The following is a 12,690-nucleotide window of genomic DNA, read 5'->3' as shown; positions in this document are numbered from 1 at the left end:
GTTTAATTCGACTCCATGTCCCCTGTGTCCACTCACTTAATCTATTCGAGCGAGTTGTGAACACAAATTAGAAAAACAAATACGTTTTTAGATTGTAATTTAAGTTTATTAAACGTTAATTAAAATAGATCACTTTTGAACATTATATATCTCGATATAGCTATAGTGAAACATAGCCGTTTTAGTTAAATCAATACATTTTTAGTGATCCGTACCTCAAAAGGAAAAACGGAACCCTTATAGGATCACTTTGTTGTCTGTCTGTCCGTCGTGTCTGTCAAGAAACCTATAGGATACTTCCCGTTGTCCTAGAATCATGAAATTTGGCAGGTAGGTAGGTCTTATAGCACAAATACAGGAATAAATCTGAAAACCGCGAATTTATGGTTACATCATTTAAAAAAAATTAAAATGTGTTTCAATTTTCAAAGTAAGATAACTATACCAAGTGAGGTATCATATGAAAGGGCTTTACCTATACATTCAGATTTTTATTTATTTTTATGCATAATAGTTTTTGATCTATCGTGCAAAATGTCGAAAAAATACCCGAGTACGGAACCCTCGGTGGGCGAGTCCGACTCGCACTTGGCCGGTTTTTTTATTCACATAGGTAGGGAATCGAACCAGAGACCTACCTCTTATGAGACATCAGCGGTCACAATTTGCACCAATGATGGATACAATACTTAAGACCACCCGTGCGAACCCACAGCGTGTCAGCTAGTTAAAATTAAAGCGTTTTTTAAGCAGTCTTCTATTTAGTAAAGATGTTTTTTAAAGTTGTATGTTTTATTAATGCAGTCGTATAACTCTTTATTTGAGTATAACAAAAAAATTGCAAATGTATTTTACTTTCTTCGGAACACAGACTAAAGGAAGAAAATAGACAGAGCTTGCGCACGTGTTCATCAAATTGAAATCCAGATTTAAGTGAATAACATCAGTCGCTATCATCAGAATCAGTCATGTTGTATGAAAATCGTATCACATCGCTACTATCTCAATTGTTGTGATTAGCAATGTGCATCTAGCCAATCATAAAGCTGTCAAAATCGCAGCCAATGGTCACAATTTTGACAGATATAGTATGACACTACTATATCTGTCAAATGTCACTATAAAATATTTTGAATTTTGAACTGTACTCGTGGGTGCCAAATTACAGCGGCATGCCCATGGAATTAGGAAGTACTTAATACAAGTACATAATTTTAATTTGTAATATAATATAACTCACTAATCAAATCTATGCTTAAGCTCTTTAAATTATGGTATCAAAGTAACTTGTATATTTTAACTTATTTATTTTTTTGTATGGAATTAATTAAAGCTTTATTATTTTATTTATTTATTTATAATACAAGTACTAGGTACTAACAGTACCTGTACTTCAATAGCTATACCTGTCTGGAAAAAGCTGGACAGCAAGATTAATAGACCACAGCCATGTTTGTCATAGCATCTACAAACTGTGATTTTCTTCAATAAACCTAAAATATAGAGCTTGTACACACGTAGAAGCAGTGCAATAGGACTATCAACTTTTTTTAAATGGGTTCTTGGATCTCAGTTGTTTTTGACAGCCCGTTTACCGTCTATATATTTCTTTAGTCTCAGTTCTGAACATGTGTAAATTTTTTGTTGGACACACCCAAATCCAAAAAGCATTGCAAATTTCAACCCTGTTTAAAATTTTATAGCCGGTACAAATAGGGTGAATTCATTAATGACCATCTGACGTAGGTAATCAACAGGGCACAACAGGGCTCTCTCCGTCACTTACTCCATACAGTCGTAGTTCCAATTCCATTTGAATATTAAGCAACCAAAGTCCATGAAATTTTGCAGACATAGTCTAGAAACTAATATCTGTGCGTGTGGTGGATTAGATTTTTCTAAAAATATGTAGTTTTAAAATTACAGGGCTTCAAAGATCTAAACCTAAAAATTAACATTAAATGTTAACCAATAAAATTTATTTTATTGGTTGCAACTTCTCAAACACTTAAAATCAGAGACAACTTGAATAGAATCGTTCAACAAACTGAGAGACGGTTCAATAACCCCTATAGAGCCATTAAAATAGTGATTAGGTATAATACCTACCGTATAATTTCAACCTCTACGGTCGTCACTCATCGCTCTAACACTCGTAACTTTATTCTATGTCACTCATATTTCTAGGAGGCTAGATTCAGTGACAGGTTCTAGGGATGTTTCACATTGAATGGACAGTTCACTATGAACTATTTTGAACCACCGACCCAAAAACAGGGGTGTTATAAGTTTGACGTGTGCATCTGTGTATCTGTCTGTGGCATCGTAGCTCCTAAACTCATGAACCAATTTTAATATAATTTTTGTTGTTTGAAAGGTGGCTTGATCGAGAGTGTTCTTAGCTATAATCCAAGAAAATCGGTTCAGCCGTTTGAAAGTTATCAGCTCTTTTCTAATTACTGTAACCTTCACTTGTCGGAGGTGTTATAAATTTTTAATTTACACTTGTCAAACATTTGATAGTAGTAAGTAGGTAGATAATTTTTTCTATTACCAAACATCTCTTTCTCATCCACGCTTTGCGAGCTATCCTATTTTATATTTCTTTATAAAATCTATCGTACAATTTTAATATTTTTACAACTTACAACTTTATTTAAATGTTATATTTCTTATTTCTTCTTTTAGTTATGCCTTAAAGCACTTTAAATACATAACTTTTTTATTTTATTTATTCATGTATTTAACTTGCCAATTTTATATTATATTCCATGCCAGTTACGTTTGGATAGTATAAAAGATGGTCACTGAAAATCAGCGTTGGGACGTCTGGTACCTTAGGTATTCGCCATAGAGATTTGTGTCTAAAAGCTTGTAGACATTCCAAACAGATAGCCACTATAAGCTAAAAGTTTCCTTAATTTGGACAAAAATAAATATCGCTAATTTCAAATATGTAGGTTTACAAATTCAGTCTCCTACTGATATTTGATGCGGATTCTACTGGTAAGATACCGACAAGGAACCTAATTCTTACTTCTAGAGGTTTATAACCTAGGGTAGAGTAAAAAACCAATTTTATTTATCTTATATTTCATAACGTAAGGTATTTACTGTTATAATCATTAAAAGAATTAGTCAATAAGATTATGAGTCCTTCCACTGGTCCAGTGTTTATGAGGCGAGCCGGGCCGGTAGCTAACGACGCCTGAGTCACGCGATCTCGCTTGTTAGCATTACTTAGGCGACAAGGGCGAGCTTGTAGTCCTACAGGGTTTTTGTATTGAGCTAAGGTTTAGTATTAAGTTCTTCTGACCGAATTTGAATCAATCGGCAACTAATCTCAATAGAGATTAGCAAGAATGCAGGAGCGATATGGTGTATATGTATGCAAACACAGGAGCTCTCTCTCTATTCCCTCACTCTCATAGTTCCTCGGTAGCTAACGACGCCTGAGTCACGCGATCTCGCTTGTTAGCATTACTTAGGCGACAAGGGTGAGCTTGTAGTCCTACAGGGTTTTTGTATTGAGCTAAGGTTTAGTATTAAGTTCTTCTGACCGAATTTGAATCAATCGGCAGCTAATCTCAAAGGAGATTGAATGCGGGAGCGATTATGGTGTATAGATATATGTGCTCTCTGTCTATTACTCACCTCACTCTCATAGTCTGATGGACGGCAATTCGACACAACCGGAGAGGGATCAGGAGCAGGAGCAATAACTAACTTTTACTTCGCGCGACGTAAAAACAACAGCGCAACTATCCATGTCCAAGTCAAAGTCAAAGCCATTTATTCAAAAAAGGTACCACTGTACTGTGCTCTTTGATCAATGTTGAATTTGTACATAATGGTGATAATTTTATTAATCACGCTTTAAAACTAGGAGGGTTGGTCTGAGAAGAAGTCCGCAACAAACTCAGCGCAAACATCTTATCTCCTTCATAGACATTATTTTACATGATGCTAACTGTACTTACCTACTCAAAAGAAACTAGTATAAAATCAGATAGTAATAGAAAAAATTGCTATCTGATTTTATACTAGTTTCTTTCATTTCAAGGTAATTTCATTGTTCCAGCATCAAACCCCCATCAAAAGACGGCGTCACAAAGAGTAACCCCAGCAAGAGACATCGAGAGCGCCTCAACGCTGAGCTCGACACCCTCGCCTCATTGCTGCCCTTCGAGCAGAATATCCTCAGCAAGCTGGACAGGCTGTCCATACTGCGGCTGTCTGTCAGCTACTTACGTACCAAGAGCTACTTCCAAGGTAAGGCTATAATAGAATCTAGCAAGGGGAGTAGAATTTGGCATAGTACTCTTGCAGGCCTATTCCGTATTTCAAGGGCAGTTTTTGACCTGCTTCCTCCTTCACCTTTCTACTATCATACTGCAAGGTTTCGCCAAGGACTGCACCCGTTCGTAGTCGAAATTTCACGGATACGTACAAAGACAGTTGCCTCCGATATGGTTCGCCTTTCTGACATCAGTTTTTTTCTCCAACTTTTATACAGGTACCGTCAAGACAGGAGTGAATAGGCATCTTCTAGGCAAGTGCGCTCCATCTTAGGCTGCATCATCACTTACATATTATTTCTTAATATATGAACTTATATATTATCATCACTTAATAATAGGTATAGATGACAGATCACGAACAAAATGACATCGCTCAAGTGGTCTGGTTTATATTTTTTCACACATATCCACATCTATGTTTCTTATTACGAAAAAATGTAGAATAAAGTTTTATAATTTTTTTTTTTTTAAACTGCGTTGAATTTTTTATTACTATCTTTCCATTTTAAATTAATACATGAGAACATTAATAATTATAAATTAAAATTACTACTAGGTATACCTAGTCGTCAAAAAGACCACCCCTGGTTGCCCCTGGACCAAAAGTGCCCATCAAGCTGGCAGCATTGCCCCGCTGAATGGCGATGGACAACCTTTGGACTAGGTAGGCCCCAGAGCGTGAATCGCGGCCTCTTTCTCTTAGACGACGCGCGACGGCCAATGTCGCGCACAAAGCACCGCGCCTCCTCACCCCAGCAGCCCATCGTCTCCACCGCCAAAGGGACGAAGAAGTATTTGGCCATGAGTGGGGCGTATTTAGTCTTAAGTTTTATAATATAAACAACTTCAGTTCTAAAGTTGCTAATTTTGATTTTGACTTACGTGGCCTTCATACTTTTGGGTTTTTTGGCATTAAAACTGGTGGTGTTATAATCAAGAGACGCCACTGGATATCTAAGTCGTTGACTTCCGATAAAAATAATGTCTATAACAAACATTATCCCGCGATTAAAACTAAAACGCCACTAAATCATTTCGGCCCGCACCCATTTGCAAAACAAAACCAAATCGATTTAGAATCGATAGCATACCGATGTATTCGATTACTTATAAATGTGTTCCATGACACGTATTTAACGTTGTCAGGCAATTTTATTATAGCATGTATTAATAATGAGTCGTGTCCGAGTACTGATTCCGATTCGAGAGAATGTAATCGATACTTTCGATTGCGAATGCTTAGATATTGTTATCTCGCGATCGATCTACGATGCTACCATTGTTTGTTGTTTATAGCTATCGTTATTCTACGCAAATGCTCTAGCAAGATATACAGGATATACAGTGGCGTACTACGCATGTATATAAGTACTTGTACCTACTAGGCTTCAGCCGTGGCTAGTTACCGCCCAACCGGCAAAGCCGTGCCGCCAAGCGATTTAGCGTTCCGGTATGATGCCGTGTAGAAACCAGAGGGGTATGGGTTTAATAAAAACTGCCATACCCCTTCAAGGATAGCCCGCTTTCATTTTTGACTCTATCATCACTTACCACGACGAACAGTCGTGTGTTCTTACAGTGTTTCTTATAGTGAATGGCTAACTTGTATCTGAATTAAAAAAAAAACATGTACCTAAAAGTAGTTTGAGTCTAGAGCAACTTAGATTCAGAAAATAGTAGGTATACTTAATCCATTTTAATATTCTAAATGCAAAAGTATGTTTGTCTGCCTGTATATCAGTAACTTTTCACCACCCATCCGTTCAACGCATACTGACAAAATTTAATATAGAGATAGCTTACATCCCAGAGACGAACATACTTAAGCTACTTTTTGTCCCGGAAATTAAAGAGTTCTCACGGGATTTTCAAAAACAAATCCACTTAGAGGAAATCGCGCGCATAATCTATTTGGTACAGATCTCTATCATCTATCTGTTTCTAGAGACACAAAATAGGTTACTGTTTATCCCGGAAAAACAAAGAGTTCCCACGGGGTTTTTAAGTAAACAAAAGCCACACGGACAAAGATGCGATCATCATATTTTAGTAAGACACTAGGAGATGCCCGCGGCTTGGCTCGCGTGGATTTCGAATTTTTAAATCCCGTAGGAACTCTTTGATTTTCCGGGATAAAAAGTAGCTTATGTCCTTCCCCGGGATGTATCCCAAGCCTGTACCAAATTTCATTAAAATGAGATCAGCGGTTGGGCCGTGAAATCGTAGCAGACAGACAGACAGTCACACTTTCGCATTTCGAATATTAGTATGGAAGTATGGATAAACGGGATTTATATTTTCGCCAAGAGACACCGCAGGCGGTCGCTAGTGTAGTTATAGAAATAGGTTCTTTATAAGAGACAAAACAAATTATTTCCCGATTAATACGCCCGATAATTGGTCCCGTAAATCCCGTATCAAACACCCACTTTGCATACCGTACGCTACCAAGACGCGCGTATATCATATATTGAGTTATTAATACGCCTTATAATTTTATTCCGAACGAGATTTGAATATAAAAATCAGTGGGGGGGCAATGGGTATATGCTTTATTGTGCAGTCAGGACTTTAAGGGGTCGATGACGTGGTAACTTGCTGGTTGGTACTGACGGTCACTAAAGTGCTGTTGGGTTGCGAAAAAAATTTGGTCCTTTATGGTCTCTGGTTATTAGGTAGACAATTAGACATTTTTGTTATTTTATAGTAATCCCACTAATATTATAAAGGCGAAAGTTTGTGTGTATGTGTGTGTGTAAGTTCGTTACTCCTTCACGCAAAATCTACTTGACGGATTTGGCTGAAATTTGGAATGGAAATAGATAATATCCTGGATTAGCACATAGGCTACTTTTTATCCCGAAAAATCAAAAAGTTCACACGGGATTTTGAAAAACCTGAATCCACACGGGCGAAGTCGCAGGCATCGGCTAGTTAAATATTATTTTCATCTTACTAGGTTAAAAAGGGCGCCTTTGCTGTCTAAAATCAGTGAGCAAAAGTCCTTTTTGCTTTCCAAGGTTCACACCCGTATAAAAGGCCTGACTTTGCTAGCGATTCAAACAGAGAGAGCTTTATGCTTTCATAGCAATTAAATATTATTTGCTCGTGAGGAAACTTGCATACCTGAAAGTTCTCAAAGGTGTGTGAAGTCTGCCAATCCGCACTTGGCCGGCGTGGTAGATGTAGGCGATCATTCATAGGTTGAGAGATCTGTGTAATGGATCTGTTCTCAATAATGGAACCAGCGATAGGCATTAGATCATGATTCGATTTTTTTTTAACCTTTAGCCTTTACCATGAATAAAATTCCCTTTCTCCTCCAACTAAGCGTAAAGTTTTTGCTAAGAGAAGGTACGACAAAAGTGCAACGAGTGGCGTTCGAAATGCGTTTCGGATTTCAGTCCGCTCCTTTAACATTTTCCAAAAGTTCCACAGTTTGTGAATTTTCCCTCTGACTGTACATTCAAAATGTCGATAATTCTAATTAAATCGATTGTTGAAGCATCGATTACACGCTCCCTCTCGATACGTAAAGATTTCGCCGCGCCGCGGGACGCGAGATAGTTTTAACTGGAATTATATCTGGAATACCGGTATCCAGTACCGGTAGCCACTAAATTATTGGTATTTCGTAGTATTTTTATCGGGCGCTTCGTATATATTATAAGTATATTTATATTTTGTGCAAGTGTGAGTTGGTTTGGAACACAAAATATCAATTTTGAAGAAAGCAGGAAAATAATAAAATTTTAACATGTGCCTAATTACTAATACTTAGTTGACAAGTGTAAATAAAAAATTTATAACACCCCAGACAAAGGTTACAGTAACTAGAAAAGAGATGATAACTTTCAAACGGCTGAACCGATTTTCTTGGATTATAGCTAAGAACACTCTCGATTAGCTTACCTTTCAATAAAAAAAACTAAATTAATATCGGTTCATTAGTTTAGGAGCTACGATGCCACAGACAGATACACAGATACACACGTTAAACTTGTTACACCCCTCTTTTTGGGTCGGGGGTTAAAAATATCTTATCACTTGACTGGAACGCAACGAATTTATTTAGTTTCATCTTTCTCTAGGTTTTTCCTACAGGCCAAACAATATTTCGAAGCATTGTGTAGCCTAGCCAATTGAAATAATGTAAACCAGCCATCTAAATTTATACTTTAAAAAGATTCAAGGAATTGAGAATCTCCTCTTTTTTTGAAGTCGGTTATAAAGTAAAAGCTGATTGAATGACTTATCTATCAACGCACAGCTCAAACTACTGGATGGATCGGGCTGGGCATACAGATAGCTATTAATATGACGTAGATGTTCGCTAAGAAAGGATTTTTGAAAATTCAACCCCTAAGGGGTTAACAGGGCTCTCTCCCCGTAACTTACCTACTCCATTTCATAGTCGTTCGTAGTCCCAATTTCATTTGAATACTAAGCAACCAAAGTACATGTTTTGCAGACATATTCTAGAAACCAATATCTGTGCCTGTGGGTTTTTAGATTTTTCTAAAAATACTTATGTAGTTTTAAAATTACAGAGGCTCAAAGATTTGTATGAAATTTTTTAAGACCGCGTAACTTTGAAACCGATTATTCTAACAGAAATCTGGAAAACCACAGACATTGTAATTATTATTTCCCGGAACGTTTCTACAAAATTCCATTGAGTATGATTTGTTAGTATTCATATGAGAGACGAACTACGTTTGTATGGAGCGAGTGACGGAGAGACCCCTTTTAAAATAGGGGTTTGAAATTTGTGTAGTCCACGCGGATGAAGTCGCTGGCATAAGCTAGTAAAATGTAAGCAAGTAAGCAATTGTGACTTCGGATAAAGAAATTCAAACTTCCACGACAAAGTTGCAAATACAAGACATAGTAGGAAGTAAAGTAACCTTTACAATGGAAAAACGTTTATTACATAACCGTATGTTTATATAAAGCCGTGCCAGGCACCACAGCGACCGGAAGGGCCCTATCGATCCATGCTAATTCAATGGGCACCACGATTTATTGATGTACTACTACGAAACTACGAAAAGCCGAGGAAAATATATGTATAACTATCTATTGGTATTTGGGAATAAGGTATTTACTAAGTAGTATTGGATGGAAAGATGTTGATGCATAATGGAGTGTAGGGGTAGTGTAGTAATTTTTAACCCCCGACCCAAAAATAGGGGTGTAATAAGTTTGACATGTGTATCTGTGTATCTGTCTGTGGCATCGTAGCTCCTAATCGAATGAACCGATTTTAATTTAATTTTTTTTGTTTGAAAGGTGGCTTGATCGAGAGTGTTCTTAGCTGTAATCCAAGAAAATCGGTTCAGCCGTTTGAAAGTTATAAGCTCTTTTCTAGTTTTCTTATTAAGCCGGTTATTACTATCCGACTTATACACATTCCAGCCAAATTCTAATAAAAATGTGTCGGGGGTTTTTATTCCGGCGCTTCTTCTGCTTGAAGTCTTTTGACTTTAATGCTCGAGTACTAGAGGCGCCGGGATAACCTATCCAGTGGGTATAACTGGTAAAGTGTGGCACAGCTTTCAAAAATAAAAGTTTTTTCTTTCTTTCTTTCAGATATCTTAGTGGTTCTATTCGGGAGATCAGGGGTTCGATTCCGGGCATGCACCTTTGACTTTTTGGAGTTATGTGCGTTTGAAGAAATTAAATTAAGAAAAGAAATAATAATTTTTTTAAACGCACATAACTGTGAAAAGTTTAAGGTGCTTTGAACTGTAATTAAATTCACTGCCCTCTTATAGTTTCTTCTCAATAATAACTCAAAGAAAACTTCACCCAGTCTAAAAAGCAAGTAAACCAGCTACAAAATACAAAGTGCAACCATACATAAAATCTATTGTGTAACAACACCCCCTAAAAAGTACCTAATCTTAAGTTCACACTAGGATTTCGCCTTTTTGTTGTACGACAAAAAGTTGCTTAATATTTTGGACCTCTATTAATTTACATGATAGTTTTGTAGAATTAGAATAAATTGATAAAGTATGGTAATTTAATAGACCCTTAATTAGTTTCAATGCGTCGTTGTACTGGAAAGTCTTCTAAAGTCCTTTGACAGTAGTATTAAAGACGTGGTAAGAGCCTTCCACTATTTACAAAATTCTCTTTTGTATGGAAAATTATGTATGACCTTGGTGCATGATGCTAACTACATAATATGCTGTGTTTATATTGTGTACTATCTAACTTTAAACGCCTATCTAGATGGCAAAAACTTTACTGGGACATAACAAAATATAGGTACCTAATACAATAGCATAGAATATTTAATAGTACCACGTAAAGTAATAACAATAGTAATAACAATACAACACGACAATCTGTGAAATCATGCGTGATTTCAAAACGAGACGATTTGTTGAAGAAGAGACTAGCGCAGTAAAAAATCGTAAAAGAAGTCGCCAGTGTGACACAACACTAAGACACGACAAAATAAACATGCCGTTCCAGTTTATATAAAAACTATATTAACAGGACTCTCTCCGTCACTTACTCCATACAATCGTAGTTCCCATTTCATTTGAATATTAAGCAACCAAAGTCCATGAAATTTTGCAGACATAGTCTAGAAACTAATATCTGTGTCTGTGGTGTTTTAGATTTTTCTAATAATATGTAGTTTTAAAATTACAGGGGCTCAAAGATTTGTATTTTTCTTTAAAAAAAGGCCCAACTTTGTGCTCGTTTTTCTAGACAATGGAGCAATTTAATGAAATTTGGAAAAACCACAGACCTAGAAAATTTAATGAATATTATGTAGTAAAAAAATTATCGTTATATATTTTATATTGTTATAATTGTGTGGGAACTACGAAAACCAGAAATTACACCCAGAAATCTTGAAAATTTCGTGCTGTCTCGATTTGTGCAAGCGGGGTGGTGAAGTGCGGGGGACGACACGTGAAACTGACAGAAACTGACAGTCTAAACACACGGGCCACATTTAGACTGCACCCAACTCCAAACTTGTCGATAGGTCTAACTAAATACACTGGTACATTTCAACTTGCGTTAGACGTATGCGTTACCTACTCAGACGTTGCCTGTAGATAAAAATATGTCTCATGTTTGCTGGCAATAGCGCATGCATCAAACCCTGCAAGTTGCAACTCTCTTGCAACCTATTCCTCACGCAATACGCACAGCTTTAATATTATAATTTTTGACAATGTATACTATATGTAATGCCATATCACAGGTCACTCTCTGATTTATTGCTAACAATTTACTTCCAAATGCAAAGAAATCTAAGTGTGTTGAATTCACACTGCCCAATACCAGGACCTTAAATGACATAAGTTCATTGATAAATAATCATATGTTGAAAATAAAGGAGAACCCCGTGTTTCTCGGTATAATGTTAGATGCAAAGCTTCTATGGAACACCCACATATCAACACTTGATGGTAAACTCAGCTCTGCTGCTTACACTGTTAGAAAAATTCGACAGGTACTGACGTGGAAACTGCAAAAATTGTATATTTTGCCTATTTTCACTGTATTATGTCTTACGGACTCTTGCTATGAGATAAAGCGGTAGATATTGAAAAAAAAATGTATTACAGAAAAGGACAGGACGTGCAATTTATAATTTAAAACCGCGCGCTGCCATACAATAAAAATATAAGGAAATAAGTACCTTATCTATTATCTTATAGTAGCTTTTAAATATATTTACAACTAGCTAATGCCCACAGCTTCGCTCGCGTGGATTTAGGTTTTTAAAAATCCCGATCCTTTCATTTCCCAGAACAAAAGTTGCCTCTCCGTAATAGCCCGTCCCCGGGATGCAACTTGTTTCTGTATCACGTAAGAATATTTAAACGGATGATCCTTTTCAAATCCCGAGGGATCACCAGGATTTAGGAATGCAATTTCTTACAGCATCCTATACCTTCAATATCAATTAATAATCGACACTTTTTAAATCCCATTAGCTTTAGTAGTCAGGTCCCCTGCAACATCAGGATTGAGGAGTTGGAATCCAAATTTTTTATTGAACAATGTCGCAAACTTTCTTTATCGATTAAAAAAACTACCCAAAATTACGCAGTTAGGTTACCTGCCAAATTTCATGGTTTTGAGTCAACGGGTACCCTAGAGGTTTTCTTGACACACACGACAGACAGACAGATAGACAACAAAGTGATCCTATAAGAGTTCCGTTTTTCATTTTGAGGTACGAAACCCTAGAAAACGTAGGAACGGCATTCCGAACCAGTGGTAAATTTGTCTGACCATCCAAAAACACTTTGAAGTTTACCTAAAAGTTTACAGGAATAAAAATTTATCATTGTATTCCATTCCATTTCATTCTATTCCATTCTGTTCAAAGATAAATAGATAATAAAAA

At 36.6% G+C, this 12,690-nt stretch overlaps 1 protein-coding gene across 1 annotated transcript in view; it reads left to right on the top strand.

Annotated features, from left to right (window-relative positions):
- The window catches only part of LOC123876722 (aryl hydrocarbon receptor), a 144,118-nt gene that overhangs the window by 72,782 nt on the left and 58,646 nt on the right, over window positions 1–12,690 (top strand). The window contains exon 2 of the mRNA XM_045923030.1: window positions 4,082–4,272. The gene's annotated coding sequence lies outside the window, so the exon portion shown is untranslated. The remainder of the gene's footprint in view (window positions 1–4,081; window positions 4,273–12,690) is intronic.

This window comes from Maniola jurtina, chromosome 22, assembly GCF_905333055.1.
Source record: "Maniola jurtina chromosome 22, ilManJurt1.1, whole genome shotgun sequence".
Lineage (NCBI taxonomy): Eukaryota > Metazoa > Arthropoda > Insecta > Lepidoptera > Nymphalidae > Maniola > Maniola jurtina.
The sequence above is the reverse complement of the archived record's forward strand: the minus strand, read 5'-3'. Positions and strand labels throughout refer to the sequence as shown.